At 38.8% G+C, this 25,565-nt stretch overlaps 1 protein-coding gene and 1 pseudogene across 5 annotated transcripts in view; one reads left to right on the top strand and one right to left on the bottom strand.

Moving 5' to 3' along the window:
- Positions 1-2,864, top strand: part of LOC143189037 (uncharacterized) — an 80,952-nt pseudogene extending 78,088 nt beyond the window's left edge.
- The window catches only part of Msi (RNA-binding protein musashi), a 213,351-nt gene that overhangs the window by 39,282 nt on the left and 148,504 nt on the right, over positions 1-25,565 (bottom strand). The window lies entirely within an intron of this gene.

Below are 25,565 nucleotides of genomic sequence, written 5' to 3'. Positions count from 1 at the left end.
ATCTGAAGATTTAAAAAGATTTGATGGTTTGAAGGTTTTGAGTATTCAAGATTTCAAGATTTCTGGATTATAAGATTTAAAAATGTTAGGATTACAACATTTCAAGACTTTAAAATATCAAGTTTATAAGAACTTAAGTTTTTAAAAGAAGTGGTGGAACTGGTACTCGAAAACGTACTGCTTAAGCTATATAGACTTGTAGTCATGAAAGAGTTAATCCATAGAACCTATAGAACTATGTATACATATTTTATAAATGGCATTCTTTTCTCATGTTACATGATTAGCAAGTATTTAGTAACTATTTAAAAAAAAAATTGAAAGGTTGTAGTTCTATAAGAGAAAAAAAAATTTCTTTATAACTTGCATTGTTCTTCGAGAAAATTTAATCTGAATTCCCGACAGGTGCAGATGCTTACTCTAAATCGTAGAGTTAGGTGCTTAAGGGAGTATGCAGAGATAAGGGGAACGATTCTTGCTTACCGTAGGCAGATCCGAACCACGAGTATTCCCCTTACCTCAGCGTATCCCCCAAGCAACGTTAACACTATACTTCAGCGCACTCACACTTGACCGAAATTCAAACAGTATCTTTTAGAGAAGATTTTATTCTATGTTCCCGATTTATTTCCTCTTGTAGAAACCTAGAAACACCACTTTCCCAGTGGGACAAATTGTTACACATTTTATAGTAACATGTATGTAATTGTACACTGTACAGTGTTTCAGCTTTGCAAATTCTCAGCTTAGTAACAACGAGCCTGCAGAAATGCAAGAAACACATTTCTGACGCCGATAGTACTATAGATGTAGATATTTAGGAAAGTTATTCCTGTTGTATTTAGGTTGTATTTAGATACGAACATCGAGTGTATAACAGAATGAGTCCCATAAGTGTAACAAATAATACCTTTCCTCTAATTACAATTGAAATAATGAATTAAAGTAGAAAATCTGAATGGTATGAAAATTAGATATGAAGGATCGCTTTATGCATTTCCAAGAAGATAGGATTACAAGAGAAACCAGGTTGTTGTCTTATTCCATTCTTTTCTAACCATAGTTGAAGCAAGGATCATAACTCATCTCAAAGAACTGTGTACCACATCTCACATCGCCATACAGGATGATCAGTTTATCTGGAAACCGTCTGACTGTGACAGCAGTTACAATCCTAACAACAATTACAACAAACGCTACCATCACTCGGAGGCTTTCCAGATAAGCTAATCATCCTGTAGATGTTAACCATCTTTCACATTCTCAGTTCCCCAATTTTTAGTATACCAATACGAATCAGTAAATAAATGAAATAGTTGAAATTTTCATACGAACCCTATCATAACAAGACGATTACCAACGTGCACCAGTTTCGATTACGACGTGACAATAAATAATCATTTAAATTCATGGGGAAAAATGGAAAACAGTCAGCCAACCCTCTATGATTATTCGCCATTGACGGTGCACGAGTGACAGGAAACACGGTTGCTCGTTTAATATTGACAATGGCAACGACAAAGCTCCTAGCCTGGCTGGATGAGGGTTTAAAGAGGAGCGCGGAGGGTAAGCAGCTTATTGCAAGCGACGCGGTGCGGATTTTCAGCAACGTCGCTATTTGACGTTGACTTCTATCCGATAGCCCCGCTCCATGAACGAGACATCTCTAGCGAAAAACTCTTACACCGTCGGATGAGGGCTGGCGCATCCGTGAAAGTTCCTCTCTCTCTCGTCTATGTAAAATGCAGTCACCGTCGAGAACGTCGAGGACAACTTCGCAAACTTCCACTAGCTGCTGTCTGACACTGCCTGCCTTTTGACAACGACACGGGACGCGCAATGTTTAGATAATCGACGTTGCCCGATGCACCGCGACTTCCTTCCGCAATATTTTTCGCGAGATGATTAAGACAGCTTGGGAATGGTGTGGCACGGTTGCTTTTTGATGTTTTATTGATGGATATTACTGCGTTTTGATGTCTCATTGATGGATAATAGTGCTTTTTAAGGTTTTATTGTGGACGATGTCGCCTTTTGATGTCGAAATAAATATCTAGTGTCTTCTTGTTAGGAGAGAGAAGGTATAATCACTCAGACTTTAAATACAATTTTCCAGGAATTGGGATTCAGAAAATTTGAAGAGTTCAGATTAAAAAACTTTTGAAGAAAAGTTGGGTTTACAAATTTAGGGTGACCTCACTTAGTATGCTAACAATAAATGTGAAAGCTTTTGTTCAACTTTATTAAATGTTTTTTGCCATGGACGAGACCATTTTTTAAAATTGAAACAAAGATTTAGAAAACTTGAATACATATTTGTATATTTGAATAACAGAAAATTCGAATATTTAAATATTTAAATATCTGAAAATTTCGAAATTTGAAAACATAGATAAATATTTGAAAATTAAAATATTTGAATATTTGGAAATTTTAATATTTAAGAATTGTACAATTCAAGTGGAATATAAGATTGAACAAAATCTAAAAGTGACACGGGTTTCCATTTCATAGTATATGACTGCAGTTTGCAAAACTAAATTTACCATTGGCGCAATATCTGAAAGCTTTCCTGAAACTCCGTATTCCTTTTCAGTGGGTGCAACTGCAAGAGTTGAAGCCAGCAATCCACTTGGACAATCGGTATAGATTAATGAGACACGAGCCAATGCTGGATGCTGATGGAAATGAAACCGAGGATATCGGTGAAGACCTAACTTCTCCTCCAGATATGGCTGAATGGGAGGAAATAATACGTAACACAACGCATCGTAACTTTCCTTACAAATATATGTTAAAGTAATTTTCAGCTTAATTGTATAACTCTTTTACTTCTTTTCGTACGAATAAAACAATTTAAATAATATCAATTCTTCAAGAATATTTTTCTTCGATTCCCTCAGAAATCGACACAGGTGAACTTTAACATTTCATAACTCCACATTTGCGAGTTAACATATTATATTGCAGTATTTTCGAAAATGTATCCTTGTTAGAAAACATCATTTATAATTTAAAATTTAATTCCTTGCTTCATAGCAATGATTCATAATTACGAAAAAATTAAACTAGAAGGAAAAAGAGAATTCCAAAAGAATATTTTTATAACCCTTTTACTTTGTTCAACTTCTGAAAATATACTGCATATGACAAATATAACGATTCGATAACGATAAAGAAAAATCCTGTGACTTTTTCCACAGAAAAAGTTATGAAATGTTAATTATCTTATTTTATATCACACTGGAATTCATATGTATGAATAAATAAACCATTGAATATCTTACCACGGACATTAAATACCAAATATTTATTTATAACCGTCTCATGATTTTATCGCTACTGTAACAGTTCTAGGACTCCAAACTCTTAATTTCTATGTTGGGACAGATATTATATTTTCCTGTTGTCTTTTCAGAATTTCTTAGAAGTTTTAAAACTCTCGACAGACGTTCAAACATTAATTTAACCACACTAAATTACTAGCTTACATTACAAAGCGAAAGATGCTTGAAAATGGTAGATATCCTATCGTTTTCCACTGAAGCTATAAATATGTATAATTGAGACAACAAACTACCTAATTTCTTTCCAAGAAAAATCACAAAACAGAGATTCAACACTTCATCCACAGCCCACAGACAATATACTTTACATTTCAATTTTCCTCCACACGAAAACCAGAAGCATCTCGTCACACCAGATTTAAAGGAACAATTCAATCGCGGATACACGGCTCATTCCCGACAAAAAGAGTTCCCCATCCACACGGAAGATGTTCTTGCGACCCATGCCAGGTGGCAGAAAGCGAGAGGCGAACCCTCGTTTCGACGTCCGATGGTACAGCTGTTGCACGTTCCGCCACGAGATTATAAAACCGTGCCGCGGCGCGGCGGTTCAATAAAAATTCTGATCACTTTGAGTGGATGCCCGTGCACACGCAGGAAAATCGTCCCTGCCCGTCGTTTTTCACTCGACGCACGGCCCCATTTTGTTTGGCTCGTGAAAAATTCGATTCTCGCCAGCGTAGTATCCGTCGACGAGCGTTCGCTGCACCGATTCCCCTCCGTGCGGCAGTTTTACACGTCGAGCCCTACGTCCCTCCGCCGAATTCCCGATCGTGTCCTTCGCGAAAATTTCGCTCGGCTCGATTTAACGCTGCTCGAATCGCGGAACGTTTGCGCGGTATTTTCGGATATCAAAGCTATCGATTGACCGCGGTAATGGACCCAGGCGGATATTGCTGTCGACCACGCGATCCCGCGCGAAAATTACGCAACGCGTCGCGAAACGCGTCCGAATGCAGGGTGACCAGAATGGTCGGGGACCAGCGTCCATCGTCGATACTGATATTCCATGGACAGGGTAAATCGTTCGGACTCGGGCGCGAACGTTCGTAATAACCAGATAATTTCGCGGGGATAAACGATGCACACTATCTCCCCGCGAACGGATATAACGTACTACTTTGAATTAGTTCTGGATAATTTCCAGCCCGTCGTAAGCGGCAACTAACAAACGATCGTGTAGCTCGCTTCGTAAAACGCTCCTAGCTGCACGCGACTTGGATATACTCCAAAGCGACCCGCAGCGAGGCCTTTTGCAACTTTATTTTAAATAAGAGTACAGTAATGGTCTGTTGGATTGGTGAGAGTTGCTTCTTAGAACCATTTGTTAGGGTTCTGGGTTATTTGTGTACGAGTCATTTAAATACAATTAAGCGATTCGAATGTCTTAAGTGTTTGGAGGCGATCTGGGTCGTTGATGTCACAGGGGGATTTGTGTGTTTCTTGGATGTTTCTTTTGGGGTTTTGTTTTGGGGAATGATTGGAGAATGTAGGAGAGTAAAGAGTTCGATAAGTAGACTGGTGTTTCCTTTCGTTTCTTTTGGGTTTAGATTATTTGAACGCGGAGAATTGTAAGAAAGTTGGGTCTGGGTATAAATGAAGGTGAAAAGATATTTCACTTGAAAAGGGTTGTAGGATTTTTTTAGGCTAGACTATCAAGAAATGGTGTTATTTAAGAATCGTTTCTCTCAGGAATTGTATAGGAAGGGTTTTCAAAAACTGATGTAACTATTTGTAGATATATATTTGAAAAAATTTTGTGAAGTTCGGATATTCGTCAATTATAAAGTTATAAAGAAATATGAGTATGGATATGCATATACATGGGCTGAAACTATGAAAGCAAAACGTATCGAAGAATAACAAAACGGCGGAATTTTAGTAAAATAACAGTTTTGAAATTTGTATATTTAACTAACTCAACAGTAGTGCTCTTACAAATCGAATAACTCCCACAATTTTTCCAAAACTCCCTCAAATTTAATAATATTTTTCCGGAACATATTTGTAAGACTTCAAACATTATAAAGACACAGAACGAAAAAAGGAATATCTAAAGATGGGTTTACACTACATGTTATTTAAAATTTTTAAAAACAGAAAAGAGGGATATTAAGAGGGATGCTCTCTGTTCTGTTATATACAACGTGTAGTGTAGACCAACCTAAATAAGATCACCATTATAAAATACCACCCAAAACATTATCTACAAAAATTCCCAATTCATTAATTTAAAAATTCCTAATTCATTAATTTCCCTAAGTCACCCACAGACATTACTCCACCAGCAACACAGAAACTTGATTTACTACAATAACAATATTCTTCAAAACACACCCCTTTTATGCACCCTTACCTAAAAGATTCCTCATTTCATCACCATTAGCCTCGACCTGCCCCTATCTAACAATACCCTACCACGCAAGGCGAACTCTGTCCAAGACAGTGGCCTGCGTGCCCAGAGCGAAGTAACTCTGTCTACTGCAAGTTGCTCGGCAACTTTCCCAATCATCGACTACACAGTTCGCCCATCGCGAGCAGCAAGACCGCACGAGGGGGTTGTTGTGCTCGGGGCCAGGTGGTAGTCCAGGCGAAACAGTTCAGAGAGGTTGCCTTAACCTGGCGGAAGGTAGGTAGGTAGGTTAGCGACAGCTGTTACTCGTCCCGACGCGAGGCTATACATCAACGAGCCATACATTAGACGCATCGTGTTCGCCCCGTACAACGCTCCGCAGGCAGGGTCCTGCCTCGAGGTTGCAGTTTAGGTGGGAGAACCTGGTCCAAGGCTGCATCGGCACCGACATCATCGACGGGAGCAGCATGTGTCCGGACAATAGGCTCATTCAGCCACGGACAATGGCCCTGGTAGGCAGGCGCTGCAACAAGGCCCGCTGCAGCTTGCACACGACTGGTATACATATATCCCGTGTGCTTTCGCCGAACCGCTTTTTCCCGCGAGCCCAGACGCACTGGCTCCAGCGTCGGTTAATTAGTAGCGGAGCAACTGCTGTTCTTGCGCTAAATCGATTCGCGGTTAGATGATGCGCGGCCAGCTATGGATGCCAAGGGATTCCTGGTTCAGATTCATACGCGGTTGATAATTGCTTGCGAGTTCGACCGAGCTACGGCCAGCCTCGGCGAATTTCATTTCAATTACATGGTATACGATTAATGTGTTGCAACAAGCGCCGATTGCTCGCGTTGGTTGAAGTAGGGTGAACGAGAAGACGAATATTCGAGAGTTTCGATTGTGGGCGTGACAGCTTCTGTGATGCTGTTTGTAACTTTGAAAAATGAAGAAAAATGAACTCTAACGATGCTCTTTTAATGAGAGATGAAAAGATATTTTGGTGGAACAAGAAGCTTTCTGACGGGGGAAGAAATAGGTTTTATTTGTTTTAAAGAATTTTTGGAAATTATAAGCAGAATCATATACAGTGCATGTAAACTTTCTTATCCCTTGCAAGAATTGATAGAACGCTTCAATCGAAAAGAAACAAACACCTTTACACAAATAGCACGTTTCCTTTCTTAAAACACAATTTTCCAAAAGTTTCCATTTTCAAATTTCATGCAAGTTTCTTTTGAAATTTGTTAAGTAATACCCTGGAGCTACAACTTTTAGATGCTAACAAAATGTAAAGTCTTAGCGTCGAACTTTAAACCCTCAACTCGCCAAGTTGAATATTGAATACACAAACTTATAGGTCTTACAATCCAATATTTCCTTAAGAAAGAAAAAGAATGTTTAATTACAGAAACCGCTCCTTATGAAATTGATTTTTACACTCACAACTCAGTCTAGCGTCAGCAATTACATAAAACTATATATATATATTCATAGAACCTCAGGTTTCACACTACTCTAGACTAACAATATAACGAACCGAGACGATTACCGCGGTGAAAGTCGCATTAAAAACCAAAGTGCTGACCAGAGTTTTTCGCGAAGTTGCAGACACAGTTATTCGCTAACGTTCGCAGTTGCACTATCAGTGATGTAAGGCGTATCGTCCATATCAGTACTTCGAAAGAATTGCATGTGTCGCATGGTTGAACTGGCTTCTTTTGATTGCCTCAGCATTCTTGAAATTGAGCGTCGACTAATCGCCAAAGAAACTCATGAAACCGCACTACGAGGGATCGGAGGACATCTAGAGAAAAATACAGGGTGTGTCATAACTGGTGGTACAAGCTGGAAGAATATGATTCAAAATGAAAAGATATATCGAAAATGTAGAATAAAATTTTCTGAAAGCGTGCTTTGTCTCCCAGAAAATTGACTTTGAATTTTAACTGAATACGAGTGTACTAAAGTATAGTCGAGATATAGCGAGTTCAATAAAACTGCAAGTTATGGGTCCTTCACATTTGAGTCATTGAATGCAAAAGTGGACTAAGCCACATTTTTTTTGAAATTGAGTTAGTAGCATTGATTTATTACACAGAAAACCTATATTTTAAATTGCCTATTTTTTCGATTTTTCAGAGTTATGGGGTTAGACCTTTGTTGCTCTCAATGCTTCTAACAATTGATGCTGTCTCTTTTCCCACCTCTCGGGCTCCAGATTGACAAGAATCACGAAAAAATATTGATTCGTTTCTGGTTCCCCAGCTGGCCACGGCGACATCAACTGTTAGGGGTGTGAAGGACCTTTAGTCTGCTATTTTATTGAAATCGTGGTATCTCGCTGTCGACTCTACAGTTTTAGACACTTGAGGAGTAAACGGAGAAAGGAGAATGCTTCTAGCTTACTGTAGACAGTTGATGGTCAGACTGTCGAGCGTTCCCCTTACCCCGTGTAGAGGGACACTTCCAAGTACCCAAAACTACAGCTACTTCTCTACTAAATCATAACTCAAATCCAATTTTCTAGAAACTGAGGCTCAATATCAGAAAGCTGTATTCTATATCTTCGACTTGCTTTTTCATAAATTTGTAAAATCAACAGCCTTCCACTTGTACCACCAATTCTAGAACACCTTGTACAACTCTCTCTCCGTCTCTCTCATTCCCTTTTTCTTCGTCTCGGCGGCAGGAAAAAATTGAAAAGGAAACCGAAAAAACCTAACCCAGACCGAACAGGTATCGCGTGGAGAAAGAAAGGGGCGTTAGCGTCTCCTTTCTTTGGTCCTTTCGAGAGGCCTTTTAGCAGGCAATTTGCGGCCTGGCTCTGTTTCGCGACTACGGTACACGAAAGCGAGAGCGAAAACGAAAGCGAAAGAACCCGCTCGGCCGAGGGAGAAAGTGAATCGACGATGGTGTCCGAACGTGGACTCTTGATTCTGCTCCTTCTCTTCCCTGCTCCATATGCCATACTCTCGCGGAAAGTGGACTCGACTTCAGTTGCAGCTGCAGTTGCATCACTGACATACGTATCGTCGGTCCCTGCTACTAATCTCGAGATCATGGATCTTTGGGGGAACAAGTTCGACTGGGTTTCAGTCTGAGCTCGTTGCAGCGATTTTTTGAAATGAGAGTTTGCCTTTGATAAACGAAGAGGTGTTTTATTCATGGTTGGCGCGAAATTAATGAAAGCAACGCCAGTCTGCTGGGAAAAATAATTAAATAACTGGAAATATATTTTTTTCGCCCTTTTAGCTAGGTAAATATTTTTTTACTGAAACACACTTTATCCTTTAATCGTGCTGCTGTAATTTTATGGTATTCCTAATAGTTAACGAACTGGTTATATTAATTGTAAATTGTGTAAGTCTATGTAAATTTAGTGTTTCTTAAATGTTAATCCTAATGTCACTTAAAAATTGATGAATGTTAAGATTCTTTCATTAGAATTAATTCAAAATGAGAATGCAAGCCTAAGGAACCCAGAGTTAACAGCTGTTTATTAAAAATTGAAATAAATAAACATCTTCGAATATAAGAAGATTTAACCACTCGATTTAGAAAAAGTCTCTCATACCTACACCTACTTGACCTTAAAATGAAGTGCATGTGTTCTACTCATGATTTAACCATTTTATAGTACATGTAGACACTTATGGCTTACTTAGATAATCGTCGACTAAATTCCAAACCAAAGTGATTGAATTCTATTTATACTGTTTTCTAGAAAGCTTCAATTTACATCTTCTCTAAGATTTCTATAAATATCTTCATGTAATCTCCTAAGCAGCATTTTCTATCGCACGAATAGACTTTCTTGCAACGTAACCTCCGCATAGCCAGTCAATGCACCTATTACGCGATTCTCGTTCGCGCTCGCGCATTCTCTTCATATTTCCCTCGCTACTTCGAACAAACTTTCGCTGGAGTACGTAATAAAATCTGTGCCCCGCCCTCTTTATCTCCTCGGCGCGAGGGGAGCGCTCGAAAAGAGTTTATATCGCTGGTCTAGGGCAAGCGGCGTTTCTTCGCGTTCCGTGCTACTAAATGCACCATATTGGTATACTTTGGAGAAGTTGGGTTTAGATTGTGTTGCGCTGGATAGAACTTAAAATCTGAGAAATTATCGTATTATCCATAAACTGATATACTATTTCCTTACAGACAAATCTCTAATACTATATACACATTGTATGAATTCATCCAAAGTTAAAATCCACTCTTCTCTTTATATCTCGTAGCGTTCCTTTAAGTTCAATTCCTTTCAGGCCATCTGTTCTCGCCTAATTAACTCTTTTAGCCAAACCCATGTGCACTGAATGACAAACTGTCAGGTTAAGACTCGCTGGCTATTTTCGCAGCTGTACTGTTACGTTAAAACTTCACTGATCTCAAAGTCACCTGTTTGTTTTCTCGGTGTCGAAGTCCAGCTCGCGAGAATGGATTGACCTAGCTTCACAATACTGGAATAGCAGACAGCAAGCTAACGTCCATCAACCATTCGTTGGAACATTCTTCAATGGATTTCGTATAGCAATATTATAGCGACGAGTATCCGAAGAATATTTCAGCTGGTAGACTGCCTGGACCTCGGAAAGCAGTATAAATTTATTTCCACTGGACACTCAATGCAAGCACAGTGTTCCTTGAGTGGAATTTCTGCGAGCGTGCGTTTTAGAGGGAAACGTTGAAACAGAGGTGGGCCGAGAGAAAAGCCACGGAGATAAAGCATTCTCTTCGAGTTCGTGGCTGACTAAAATTTGTGGTTCCTTTAGCGAGGCTTTTTTCGCGAGCATAAAATGGGCTCGTCGGTTTCGGTTTCTGGCTCGATTTAGTGGCGTCTTTCCCAGTTTTCTCGTGGAGATGCCTTTTTTCCTAACAATCGTTCACCAGAGGAAACCCTCTGGACTCTAGAGTTCTTTGCAATGAATTACAGCGAGGACAGTGTTTAAATCATTTGGTAAGGATAAATTGCACGTGTCTCGTTCAGATTATAACTTACTTTTTTCTCTAGACACGCTAGAGATAGGTATATAAAACTCTTAGAAACCAAACTGATCATCTTCAGTTTTTGTATAAATTCTGACTTTATCGCTGAAGCACATGTGTAATATTTGGCTATTCGTACACTAACAATAATTCCACTTAGGTACTGTTATACAGTAATTAAATTATGAACCATCATTAAATAACATTTACTTGTAATTTTGCATTGGTTATTCGAGAAATTCGACAAAATAGATTTTTCATCCCTAATTTTGAGCCTTACTTTCATCCCCCAAACATGAATATCAACAACTATAGAAAATACATACTTATTTAACATCTTTAGGTACTCTATATCGCTCGTTTGCTCCCATAATGACATAACAAATAACTAGTTTAAGTTATTAATATTAAAGCAAACCAGTTTCTCTCTGAAATGAAGTTATTGCCTCATTTCTCAAAAAACTGATCTTTAAGTAATGTCACTATTGCAGCAAATAAGCGATACGTGTGCGAAATTTGATTAAACCGTGAGTATGTATTCATACTGACTACTATTCCTTGCGAGTCATGAACCCCTACCGAGGAAACACTAATCCCAGCATACTAAAAACGCATCAGTAAAGAAGTACATACTATCACTTCTCAGACATAGCACTTCGAACAATAGAACCAAGCCCAAACTCGACTGCCCCAACCGTGCAGCGGTGTTAAAGCTACCGAGGCCAACGACGCTGTCCGCGGCGAGAATCCTCGCGAGTGCGTGTCCAGTGTTCCAGGGACGACACGTAGAGTCCCATTGTCCCAGGTACTCGTGGGTGCGCGAGCAGAGAAAGGATGGGAGGTAGACGAACGGCGAGAGAGCCGCTAAACAAATGAGAAAACAGCAGGTAGGGACAGTGTGGTTGGGGCAAGGTGGAGCCAAGGAATCGAGACGGGACGGGACGAAAGACGAGAAGAGGGGAGAGGACAGATAGACAGAAAGGAGTGGATAGTTGTCGGGAGATCGCGACGGAGGGAGGAGAGGAAATAAAGAAAGGAACAAAAATCGAGCGAGGTGAAGGAATGCTCGGCCTTGGCGCCTGCTGCCTCGTCAAAGAGGCCTGGCCAGGTCTCTTCTGAATGAGAAGGCTAAGGATAGAATCGCGGGAACGCGCTGTCATGTGGGAGTACCGACGACGGAGTGATCGTGACAATGGAATCCACGTACCGTGGAATTACATCGATAAGTCGAGCCAAAAGCCAATGAGCACCAAACGTCGCGTTCGTGAAATTGACTCTTCGAAAGCTGGGGAGCGATGAGGAGTACACTCGTGCTATCGCAGGGAACTTCGACAATGGCGGAACTCTTTTCGTTTTGGGCATCGATTTTCAATGTGCTTCTGGCTTTGACCCTTGGTTACTGACTAAGGCTGAACTAGCTGTAGACTTGATTATGCATGTCGTTAATAATGCATTTAGACCAAGCGGGCAAATGCTCGTTCTTCCCCTATTTCAGCCAAATTCGAGTAACATGAGCATGCTTTCGTTCATTTATCCATTTTATCGAATTTTTCCGAAATAGGAGAAGAGTAAGCATTTGTTCGCTTGGTTTAAACGCACCATGAGGGGTCATTGGACGCACTGTTACTGTATCAGCAATACAGCATTAATCAATGATATAGTAGTAATCAATGATACAGTAGTGATATCAGCATCAGGACTTCCGATGAAACCAGCTGCAACGTTAGCGAAACGTCGAACACAAGTTCCTAAAGGACACGGCTCGCACCAGGAAGTCTCGAATAGCAGCAACTGGGTCACGGAAGTCTCGAACATATTATTTACAAGAGATTTTACCCAGATGTTAAATTAGTTTGAAATCTATAGATAACGATTGAAAGTTACAGCGTTCTACTTCCTAGTAATCAAAATGAGTGCCATTTATTAAGAAAATTGGATAACGACCAAAAAATGGTAACAAAATTCATGTTCAGACTCAACATCACTCACCTCAGATTTAAATGTCTGCTAACTGCTTCAAAAATCGGAATTATTTCTTTTTTACGTGCACAGTGAGAGCTGCGGTCGTTATTTGAGTTTATGGCCTCGTAACAATATGACGAGCGCACAATCGATTCGTCAAATGAGGCGAATGGGTTAAATTCAAATTTCAAGTAGAATCGACTAAAAAATGTTTATTATTCTTACCAACGAAATCGAAACTCAAGTTTATGGTTGATTTCTTCGCCATTTTTCTGACCAAGCTTAGAACTCTTATCCGAGTTCTTCCTTACATGTCAGTAGAGAGCAGAAATGTTGCTAATCTTCAAAAGACTCGTAACTATATTGAAACCATGCGAGGCCTAATAATACAATTTGATCTTGAGAATCAATGGGTGATTGAATTATGCCCAACTTCATCCTAAAGGAGTTTGGCGTAGAGACAGGTCTCTGTGTCGTTAATTTTACAGTGTCTTAACATTCGTTAATAGAGTGAGTAACAATAATCAAAGGATTTGACTCGATATTTCACCGGTCCGATAACCATCTGACGTTTATTAGATTCTACCGCCAATTCTGCTAAAATTTATTCTGACAGCTTTAATAACGCTCGAGCGACTGCGCGATGAATTTAAATTGAACGCAGCGATGCACCATGCGTCGCTCCCAAAACAGCAGTCGTTTCGAAAATCGCGCACACACGTCCAAACAGTCTCAGGAATTTCGTAATTGATGAAACAGAAAAAGAGTTTAACATTTGCAGGTTCGGTCAGGCATAACGTACCATTTAATCGTTTGTATACTTTTCGACTAACGTTCACATAAAAAAAGAAAGAGGAAAAACTGTGGAAAATAAATTTGATACGAGTTTGTTAACCACTTTTTGCTGGGTACGTGTTAGTCATCATTCTCGAAGTTGCAAGCTATGAATAATAATAATTGGAAGCACTTCGAATAACGAATTGAATAAAAATTCAAGATTACAATTTTCTGGACAATTTGTGTGGCTTTTAAGCACTCGTAGAACTTACTATGTTTATTTTAAAACCTGAGCAGAGTTACATATATTTTACTTGCAAGAGTCAATAATATTTAAAAACAGTAACATTCTAAAATTTCCAAAATATCTAATGAAAACAGTATTTTCAAAATTCCCAAGAACTTAGGATTTCAAATAATTGTTGAATTGCCAATGAAAGTAAAAGACAAGTAGAACAAAGAAAGTACAAGAAACAATATCGAATGCTCATCCCTAGCTATGGTCAAACACTTTTTCTCCTCCAGCAACCGTTTGAGCCCTCAATTACTGAGCATTCTAGGAGAATAACACGGAATCAGCTTGCTGCATGTCTCAACTTTCGTCTCTAGCCTACAAGAAACGACGGACGCTTTTTCTTGCACGTCACAATGCTCGAGGAATCGAAGGAAAAACCCGTGAGAAATTCCGGCAGTTCGTGCGCAGTTCGTCGGAAAAACAATCCCAGCGGAATGGGAACGCGAGCGCGACGAGGGAAACAGTTTGCGAATCTCACGAGGAAAATGCAAAAATGCACAGTTCGGCGGGCGCTGCAACCAAGCTACAGGTACAATTGCATGGTTGCTGTTACATATATCCAATACATTTTTTTGTTTTCCCAGTGAGAACGGTTTCTGCTATTTAAATTTTCAAATTCTTCGTTTTTCAAAGTTTCAAATTTCTTAGCTGTTAAATACCTGCAAGAGTAAATTTCTAAATGATATAATACGCAAATTCTCATATATTTCAATCTGAAATTTAAATGTTTAAATCTCCAAATATACAAGTAGGGGAAATTGAGGCCAAAAGTAACACGGGACAATTGTAACATATTAAATAATTTAAAATCTATCGTACCGATTATCGCAAATTTTGGATAAATGATGGAAAAATATAATTTAAGTATACACACCCATACTCTAACGAAACAAATATATTGAACGAAATCAATTTTTGGCATGTTAAAGTATCATTCTCCTAATGCATTAAAATTGTGACAGAATTATTCCCTATGCATGTAAGTACTTTTTTCTTTTCTTAATCTTACTTTTAAAGGAAATACTAATCGTTAATTAAAATTTTTAAGCATGTTGTCAATGAAAATTTGTAGTATAAGTTGAAAGATGATGTCTGGAACAATTGTAACACTATCTGTCAGGGTCGAAAGTAGCGTAACAATATAGACTAATCTAGAGTAAGGGGTGCAGTGCACAATTAGTTTACCATATAGACATGTTAACTTTAAAACATTATTACTGCAAAACGAAGGCAGATCAACCACTGTGTCAAAGAACATATTGTGATCCAATTGAAATACTCTACCATCCCTCAAAATATTTCAACGTATACTTGTTATACCCTGTACGTATAAATGATAAAATATTCAAACGTTCAAACTTTCCAATTTCCAAATATCCACCCCAAGTTCCAATTTTTTGATTTTCAAATATTCAGCATTTGTATTCTCGCATTTTCGTGTACCTCTCCAGTTCTCTAACCCCCAAAAGATTTTCAATAGTTCCCCGAGTGTAAACTAAAATCGTTGCAGAACTTTCCGCCAATCCTAACCGTGTGAAATCGAATCGAACCAAAGAGAGTGCTCTCGAGATAGAGTGTTTTCCCTGCTCTACGAGCACAACGTTCGGGGTAGACACGTGCTCTTGAATCGACAGGAGAAAAAGGGAGCAAACAATTGTGTAAGAGCGGATAAACAAATGTTACGAATACGGTGGACGCAATCGAAAGTTCATTAGCACGGGAGCCGACGTTAGAGACGCTATAAAGGCAGAGGAAACAGCGTAATGTGCTCTGGGTTTCTCCGTCCAATAATTACGTGAACTTCGCTATGCCAGCCTGATCGTGGAGGGATACGCGGGAAATTGCGGAAAATGAGATCAGCGGCGAATTGAATTTTCATTTTTACGGACTTCATTTGTGTAATAACGCGTGGCAGGCTTTACGAGCCGCGGGAGCCCGTTTAACCTGAGAGGACCGCGAGTTTCCCCGATGAAAACTGATTTACGATAAATGGCGTTTCCACTACCGTTGATCGTTAATTATTCGGAATTTTATCAAGCCAATCACCATAGAGCCAAGTTCGCATGAAACGAATTGAAATCAATGGCTGTTTCGAATGATCGGCTGTTTCCGCGGAAGACTTAATAGGAGTGCATTACGCGGTACTATCAAAACTGTATAAAAATAACGAGTCTTTCTTATTATACGAAAATAGTTTATCGACGAATTTATAGCGGGTAATGCAGTTCTGTGGTCAACTCACTCAGCGACAGATCAATTTGGAATTTACATTTATCGAAATACGAATATGGCACTATATGCACGCTCATAAAATCAGGAAAACTTATTTGTTTTAAGTAGTATCGATATATCTATGTATTAAACTCTGGAAAATCATTTCAGCAATGTTTTGAAAAGAGAACCCAGAAACGATGAATAAATGCTGACAGTAATGTTACTTATATGCGCTTGGTATTAATGAGTCGGTGTAGTTAATGAACAAGCTGCACGTACAATCAACGTGTAGAGACCTATTCAGGACAAAAAAGTTTCTGTACTTTCTTCTAATAATATATCTACTGAGTACTAATGTAGTAATAATGATAGTATAAGGCCGTGTAAATAATGATGCGTACTACCAGTAGGTACTATTGATCAAGGGAGGTCTACTTAAAGATACGTTCAGGTCTGATTCTTAAGACAAGTCCATTACAAGTAATGCCAGTTTTTTTATGTCGACGTCCATTGGAACGTAATTCTGAAATAAAGTCAGAAATTACTGAGCTAGCTTCTTTACAAGCTAATGAAGAATACAATTTTCACTATATTTACAACGATTGAATTACATACTATTAGAAGTAAACTAATTGACCACGTTAGTAATGTTTTGTTACCATAGATAATGAGGTTCAGTAAATTTACAATTTTTTTTATAGTGAAAGACCGACAGTAAAAAATCTCTTGTATCTTAATTACTAAAAATTACCATTCGATTATTCTGCACTATTCGAATCAATTTGACTAGAAACTTCATTTCAATTTCTCTTCATAGTAAAATTCAATGAATATAAAATTTACCGACTTTCTTATACGAAGATAAATTTGCACTATTTTATGCAATAGAAACTGACTAAATTTTCATTGCATAAGGGGTGTATTACAACAGGTATCAGAAATTTTAAAGCGTGATTCTACACGTCGAAATAGGATGAAAATCAAGAATGACAAAATTACTGTGTCTGACTCGAGAATTATTCTACTAACTTCGCTCTGCCTGCTAATGCTTATCGATAGTAGAATGAGTCTCAAGTCATCACATTTCAAGCACATTTTATGCTTCTGCAATTATAATTATAACTTTGAAACAAATCTGCAAATGTATTTTCATCTTATTTTACTATGTGAAATCACTCCTTAAAATTTTTGACATAGGTGTCTGTTTAAGGTGTCAACGAACACCTTACGTGGGCACCTATTATAATATTCTATTATAGTAATTATTAGAACAATAGGTATACAAGGATAGATATAAAATATTTAATACTCTTCCAAACCCAAGTAATTCCACGTAAAAATGTTCAGCACAATCACGATTATATAATACAATCTTCCTAGTACTTAGTAACGACAATTTAGAGTTTCCCATGACGCATCGTCAACGTTACACCTTCACTTCAGATTCGCGCCATTTCGAACACTAACTGAACTCTAATTTGCAGCCACAGAGTTCTACAGAACATCTATCATTACCGAGGAAAATGTCTAAACATAGCCTTCTCTCACGCAAGAATGCGGTATTGGAGGTACTCAAACCACGTTCAACCGGAGATTCAAACGTGCACGCGCGCTAATGGACCAGCAACTAGCGGGACAAGTTGAACCTAGCGGAGCTGGTCTTGGAGTTCGTAAGGTCAATCTAGGCGCGTCTCTGGAGAACCATTTCAGCGACGATTTGACGTGACGCGTGCCTGCATTTTCCCTTCCTTCGTCGCTCCTTTCATCTCGTTTTGAATCTCGCGTTCGAAAGGCGTCGACGTTTGATACTTGAAAGCCATCGAAAAAGGCGAGCCAGCCGCGTTTTGACTCGACGCGAGCCTCGGTACTCAACCGATATGAGAATCGCGCCTGATGGATTCCGACGAAAGTCCCTCGAAAGCTCAAAGTAGTAATGGTTTTTAGAGTTCTCTCTTTCTTTCTCGCTCTTTTTCTTTTTCTTTTTTTTAATCGTGTCATGATGCACTTGCAACTCCTACGTTTGAAACTGGGTAAATGCAAGGCAAGGCGCAGGGAAATCGTTTAGAGTAAGGCGTTCTCTGGTAAGGAAGAAGACTTGCAAGGGACATCGCTTTAGTGTCATCTTCCGATTCTGGTGAAACTTGGTATACGAGTAGTGAATTGAAAAATATTAGATAATATAAAATACCTCGAATTTTGTTTACGTTTTCTTATTGGTTATAAAAAACCACACATTTTGTATATTTACCATTTCTTTTATCTGCATTAGTTTTCGAAATATTTACGATAATGTATTTTACACCCCAACTTGGGGGTGGGTTTCCACCTCCCAAACATAAATACCAGCAGCTAAAAGAAACATGTGTCTAATATTTTTCGATACTTCACTCGTATGTGAAGTTTTATTAAAATCAAAAAATGATACTAAAATAATATTCCTTATTAGATTTACTGGGACAGATTGTAGAATGTTGCAGATACTATCACAGAATGCAAATCTGTGAGTTTTAAACAATATGAACATTTAATCTTTAGTTTAGAACATTTAATCTCAAAACTCCATAAACAAAGTGGATTTGCTTACTTTCTAGTCTACCAAAGAATTTGACAAAATTTTAGAATATTTATTGAAATCTCTACTACATCCAAGCATTTGTGATAACACGTCTTTGGAACTTTTTTTACTTTTTTCTAAAAGTCGGAGGAAAAAGAGAAACGTACAATCTCAGACTGCAAATTTGCAGATTGTCCACGGAAGTTTGAGAAATAGAATATTCGTAAATATAGAAAAATTTTAATTGCCTGACATTTGAAAATACAAAAAATCGAAAATTTCGAAACTTGTTAACTCAGAAATTTGAAAGTTTCAGAGCTTTAAATTGCCCAATGTCACCCACTAACTCAGCCATTAATTCGATCGAATAAAAGATCTTCTATCAAACCCCATTTTCACGTGTCGCGACGCGTCGGTTGCGTAACAAACCGTAGACAGTGGTTGATTCTGACTAAGTTTGAAACGATCTCTGACTAAATACGTGCTTAAGCCAGCACGCCTAATTAAATCTGGAGAAAGATGAACGCGACGCATTCACCAGTTTCCTCGCAAGATAATCCAAAGTTACCGCTCGCAGCCATTTGAACGCGAGCGATTCAAAGACACTTTCTTCCTCGTACTACTTGCTCATCGAGGAGTGGTCACAATGGTCCATAATTTCACCTTCGAACATGGAAATCTATACTTTCGCCGAGATTGCTGCCAACGAAACCGTGAAACAATTCCATCGGTGCCAAAAAAAAAAGAGAGAAAAACGTCTAAGAAAAAGGAAATCGCCGAATGGCGGCTGGATCGATCGCAGAAACTCGCGAAGACGTTGCGACACAATAGAGGCGTCAACGAATCGACGGAATGCGGCTCAGGGAATTGCGATTCTCGTTACTTGCCGAGCAAGCGGCGCGTTAATTTAGGCCTCGAAATTAGTTTCTGTCCAAGGCTGTTTTATTTTCGACCCCGAGTCTGGCGCGAAAGGCGGCCTGCGAACGTGTACAGACAGAAATAAACAGTATTTTTCATAGATGGCCGTTGCTCGTTCGTCCGAATTTCCCAGGCTCGCGAGACATCCAAGGGTTGCTTCTGAACGATCGTCTGAACTGGGAAACGCAACCACCGTTTAGAAATAGCGTTTTTCCGGACGAACGCCTCTCTACCAGACGACCACGGATAAATCTCTCAGGCGAGATCACCGATCCACGTTCCGCCATCGATCATGGACCATAAGTCGAGAATCGGGAGAACGGTGCTTCGACAATAAAACAGAAAAATCTGTCGTCTCGGTCGAATGAGCCAACGTTGGCGACTGGGACTGCGATCAATGCTCTACAATTTGCTCTGTAGATATACTTGATCTTTATCTTGAATATCTATGCCAGGCTAACTTGAGTTCCTTATGAGTTTTGGAAACACTGGGACGAAGTTTGAAGTTATGGCTTGAGGGAGCGATAGTGTTGGTTTTCGAAGGTTAACTTCCTACTGTACGCAGATAAAAAGTAGGTAGTATCACGAACGTGGATGTAAATGTCTGAGATGTAATATGTACTTATTAAAAATTCATTAGGGTAGTGGTTTCATTTGGAGTTCTGGTTAAGAGGGAGGTGTTTGAATATTTTTCTTTTTGAAAGAGAAGATAATATTTCATATTTAAAAATTTTCGAATGTGTATAGTGTCTGATGTACTTCAGAACCGTTTTCAATGTGAGAATCTGTGGATGGTTGCTGTGATTCCAATTCCCTATGTTACTGAAATTGGGAAACCTAAAAGTATAGGTAGGTACATCTAGTGACACATTTTCAGTAAATTAACAAGACTGGAAAATTTGAAACATTGAGAAATTAGAATATATAAAAATGTCAATATTTGAGAAGTGTATAGAAACGAGTGCTCTCCATTAAACTGTTTCAATTTATATGTTTCATAAAATTCTTCAGATCAGTACAAAATTCGAAAAATAAAATAAGACGTATTTTGACACATTAAACGCCACGTGAGTTACATTTAACTCGTTCTGTGTTTGGTCATGCATTGTACAATTTCGTTCAATAGTCAACATGTTATTACATGAAAGACAGGCACACAAGTTTCGTATCTAATAAACGTCAACATGAAAATATTAAGAACGTGGAATATAATAAAACAGCTCCATAAAAAACTTTTACGCAGACCTTTAGGAAATGTAGAATATTGCACACTTAGTAATGAGCGAATATTAATTTTTCGTTACTTCCTCCTGCAAAAAAAAATCAGCCCACGCATGTTTTCAACTTCAAAGGGATTGCATGTTTCTAAATAATACGCCCCCTGTGACCTATCTCCTACGCATCTGCACCTTTGACATTTATCTCCACCTCCTACGAACGTCACTGAAAAGAGAAGAATTTGTGCAACTTGTCTGCTTGAACGGGAGACTCGATAATTTAATTAAACTCAACCCGATCGAACAAAATTATTTTGACTGCTGTGATGCAGGGGTAAGCACATGTTGGCGAAGCAAATAGTAGGTTTGCTAAAAGTGAAACGGTAATAACCCCTTCATTAACAGATTCAGGGACCCCCTGACGATTTGAGAAACAAAAAGAAAGGTGAAGCTTTTAAAGGAGACCTGGTGAAACCACTTTAATTTTTCGATTTACATTTAGGCTCAAAAGAATACAATTCCTTGCAGAAGGGGTTGAAAAATGACTTCAGGGATTGAGGAAATGATCTGTAGATTGAAAAAATTGAATAATATTTCAAACCGATAATATATATTAAATACCATAAATTACGAAAATATTATATGATACTGATACACACAATACTATACTCACATTATGTAGGTACACAATTGAATTATGACACTATCATGAAAACAGAATGAACTCACTATTCCTAATTATGTATCCATAACAATCGTTTCAAAACTACTCTATTTGCGATAAAACCAGAGATTCAATACTTCCATAGTTGAAATCCCAATGTATAATTAAAAACACCATCTCGATGTAATTATCGAATTGATAGTCCAATGGACAAAGATCACGCAGGAAGAATTAGGAAATACACAAACTATATTTCCTCTCGATTAGATGAAATTGGAGAAGTGCATCCAAGTATATCACGATGATATCGAGTAGACGAGCAGGGTTGAGAGCGGGAGAGAAGCCAGAGGATAGAGAAAGAAGCCTGACAGTAGCACACCACGTGCATCGACCGAGGTCTTTGTCACTGGATACCACACGCTGGTGGTCGATTTCTCTGTCTCTACTAGTTACTTTTTGCTCGCAGAGCTCTAGTTCGACACAACCATCGAGATATCTTCCCCGTCGAAAGAAAGACGTCACGATCGCGATATCGAATGCACAGGGGTAGGGATGATCGGGAAGCAAGATCCGTGCCACTCGCGAGGGTTGCCTGGACGCTTTGACGTCTCGTTTCGCGCAACTTTCGATCCACGATAAGAATAATTGGAATCTGTCCCCGCAGTGTACCGTGGACTCTTTGTGAAAGAAAGTCAGTGTCTTAAACGTCAGCCCGAGGCGTGTTTCGAATAGAAATTCATCACTGTGTACTTTTTCGTAGCTTCACGTTAAGTATTGTGACGGAAGCTGAAAAACAGGGAACACAAAAGATAATTGGTGCCTAGGATTATGTGTAGACAGCCTTTGTAAGTGGATGCTTGGTCGTTTACGATGTATATAGAGTGAGTCACGCAACTGGGAAGTTATATCTCTTGCTTGGTTATAATTAGAAAAAAAAAATGATAGAGGGAAAGGTTGAATGGCACGAAGAGATCTAATTTCCTATGATAATATCTTTCACGCGAGTGCAACGGTGCACGTGCAGTACATGGCTGCATCTGTTTTTTGAATGGAAGCGTATATTCCTTTCTTATGTGACGGGATTACCGATAAGTAATGAGTTTAATACAGCACCCAATTAGTACTTTACGAGATATTTCGGACTCGTTTTTATCAAGCCTGGATATAACAAGAATTGGTTCGAGTGTATTGTTCGCGACTACAAATTAATTTGTACCAGTTCTGAAACACACTTAAATAACTCTCCACAGGAGACATATTTATTCGTGTAATAAATTATTGATTGCAACGTGTTTCTTAATAAAGGCATTAACTTGAAATTCCTCACCAAGTATCTATCGATTTTTTACCTTCGTTAGTCTATATTTTTATACCCAGATTACAAAAGAGGAATGAATCGAAGAAGAATGAATTCGTGGGCTCTATTTAGAAATGGTTACAGTTGCATTAATACATCTACATACCTGCACCGTTATACTTGCGTGAAAAATGCAGCTATGAGAAATTACTAGGTGTGTAAATTAGTTCGCTGCTTTTAGAATTACTCGTCCTAATTAACCATTTCAAATTCAAATATGCTTCTGTTTTACAACACCTCAAAAAACTACCAGCTGTATTTAAGTAATTTCGTATAACTAACGCGACTGCAAAGTATACATAAAGTAACGTGTAAATACAATTTAAGTTTCATTTAAACAGGTAGTCAATCCTTTTTTAAAAATTTAAAATTTCAACATTCCATTATTCGAAAATTAAAACTTGGAGTATTTAAAAATTCCAAACACTGAACTTTGGAATATTTAAAAACCAGAATATTAGCTACTCAACTATTATAAGGTAACTCGAATGGATGGTCGTTTGCCCAAAATAAAACAGTTCAACCGCCCGAATTACTGACCCTCTCGATTCATCGAATGCTGGAAATCAGTGAATGGCGCGTGAAAATTAAAAACTCTCAACTGGAAACAATATAATATATCAATATATGTGAGGTTTCGAAGAGGTTCTCATTCATCGAAAAAACTGGCTAGAGTGAACTCGCATCCCGACTGGAGTATCGAGTCGGAAAAGCAGCTGCTTAACATTCGCGCGGAGCAGCGAGCGGCGACGTTAATCAAAAAAGTGCGCGCAAGAACCCGATATCCGGCTAGTTGGAAAGCAAAGATTTACCACGTCGCAGGCGAACGTGACTCTTCGGCGTATAAATTAAGCGACTCCGTGAGGCCACTACTCACCATTTCTTTCGCGAGGAACAGGTCCCAGTGGAACCGGACTCGGGATCGAGGCGTCTCGAAAACGGTCGCAGGGGGTTGAAAGCCGCGAGCCGACAAGAGTGACGGGAATAGCATATTTTCAAAGAACGTTGAACCAAAGGAAAATTCCCCGATATTCCAGCGGCGGCAGTGACATCGAAAGCACCTCGAGCGCGATTCTCCATCGAGGCAAATAATAATCGAGCATCGACCGATGGCCACAGTCGGTCTACGGCCAACCCCCGCGATCGTCTCGCTGACGGACATTTATTGACACAACGTTCGCGGTGAATCGTAGCTGACCACGTTTGGTTTATCGACTGTGGTATGAACATTCGACGATTGAAGAAAATATTCATTCATTCTTTTTTTTTTCTCCTCTCGTATATGCTAAAGCTTGAATCACTATGATGGTTATGGATGAGTTATTGCTCGGGACGTGAACGAGTAATTAAAGTTTCGAATCGCTTGGAATAATTGTTGAAATCAGAAATTCTTGAGAGTCCTTAAGCAGAGTATTGCTATATTGGTCAGATGAAGAATGTTGAGCAACGTCGATATGGTTTTATTCAGGAGTACTTTTATATTATGAATCCAAGGTACTACAGATAAAATGAAACTATCTAGGATTGTCAAAAAAGTACTGCTACTTTGCACATTTCATATTGGTTTGAAATTTATGATCGTTTAAAAAATTATTCATAGATAAATGAGACTGAATATGTCATTGATGTTATAGTAAGTGTTACAGGTCAATATTCTCTAATTTTGCTAGAGGATTACCATTAAATCTTTTACAATGAACTTTGTTTTACTCTATACAGAGTAGTTTCTGAATGATGATTTAATATAACTTATCTAGTTAACAGAATAAGGTTACCCAGTTTCTCAAACTTCTGAAAACTTCCAAGATCTTCTGACTTCGAGTAATCATCGAAACGATTCTCCAAGTGATTGAATTACTCCAAACCTCGCAAGAAAAAATAAGTGCTGAATACCCATCGGATATCCTACCTCTCCTCTGGCAAAGACAATTACACGTTTCTTGGTAAGGTTACTGTGTATCCAGTCTCTGATAAGCCTCCTTTCCTACACACAGTATCCACATACTTTCAATACAATAAAGTGATTCATTTACCATAGTTGATAACTCAAGAGTATTCGATTTCCCAAACTTTTAAAAACATAGAAGAATTTAATTTTAAAAATCGATACGGTAATTTAAAATTCAACCACAATCTAATTATATTTTTCTAATATATGCTCCTATTCTAATTTTTGACTTTAAGATTTTTCAAATTTTCAAATATTCAAATATCTAAATTTTCAAATATTCAAATATTCAAATATTCAAATATTCAAATTTTCGAATTACCAAATTTTCAATTTTTCAAATCTTGAATCTTCCAAATTTCAAGCCTTTCAAATTTCAAATCTTCCAAATATTCAAATATTTAAATTTTCAAATACTCCAATATTAAAATTTTCAAGTATTCAAATATATTCGATCCCCACGCACTCAAATGCACAAATTTTGGCTAAATTCAAACCTTCAAATCCTCCAACTTCCAAACCTTTAACTCCAACAGGAAGGCAAGAGTCGCACAGAGCAGCCATAACTTTCAATGCATATCTCGTGAGTGACTAGCCATACGCGCAGGCCATTTCTCCTCAGAAAGATCTCACGGTCTGCAACATGATTGCTCACGACGAGCGGCGAGTCTACAGCGAGTAGAGGCACGACGCCTAACAGTTGGAAGACGGAACACGTAGAGAACGCCCATCGGCTATGTGCTCTCTTCCTCCACGCTGGCAGAGGCAATTGCGTGGTTCTCGGTAGCGGGCCGACAAACCGACCTATCGTCCAAACTAATTACGAGCCGCGCTTTTCCGTCGGGAAACAAACGCTCGCCTGGCTCGCGCACCGTTCCCTCCCAGCGAACGTTTATCACGGGCCCAGTGCCAGGGAACTGGCGTCCGCTTCGAGATAGAAACGAAAGTGGAAAACCGCGGCGTCGCATCGCCTTCC

The sequence above is a fragment of the Calliopsis andreniformis genome, chromosome 3 (assembly GCF_051401765.1).
Source record: "Calliopsis andreniformis isolate RMS-2024a chromosome 3, iyCalAndr_principal, whole genome shotgun sequence".
Taxonomy (NCBI): Eukaryota; Metazoa; Arthropoda; class Insecta; order Hymenoptera; family Andrenidae; genus Calliopsis; species Calliopsis andreniformis.
The sequence above is the reverse complement of the archived record's forward strand: the minus strand, read 5'-3'. Positions and strand labels throughout refer to the sequence as shown.